This window comes from Penaeus monodon, chromosome 21, assembly GCF_015228065.2.
Source record: "Penaeus monodon isolate SGIC_2016 chromosome 21, NSTDA_Pmon_1, whole genome shotgun sequence".
Taxonomy (NCBI): Eukaryota; Metazoa; Arthropoda; class Malacostraca; order Decapoda; family Penaeidae; genus Penaeus; species Penaeus monodon.
This window is the reverse complement of record NC_051406.1, coordinates 42980950-42981267: the sequence shown is the minus strand read 5'-3', so window position 1 is coordinate 42981267 and position 318 is coordinate 42980950.

Sequence of the window (318 nt, the reverse complement as noted above, 5' to 3'; positions counted from 1 at the left end):
CCTTGTCGTAATAACGTCGAAAATGTCCAAATAATTGACGAGTTACCAGAGCGGAGAACGGTCTGTCTAAATGCAAATATCTTTCCCCATGTATTAAAATCATTCATGGTTGGTTTGGAATCTCCTGGTGTGGGTTTAGGTCCAGATTTGGCGCCGCCGTTTTCTTCCAGAGGGAGAGAATCAAGCGGAGAGAAGGTTTATAGCAAATGTAAAAATAACAACTAATATAAAAATAGATGAAGATAACATATAAATAGATAAATGAATAACAAATAACAAAAAGGAAATTTTTTTTTTTCTTTCTCTCTCTGTCTCCAA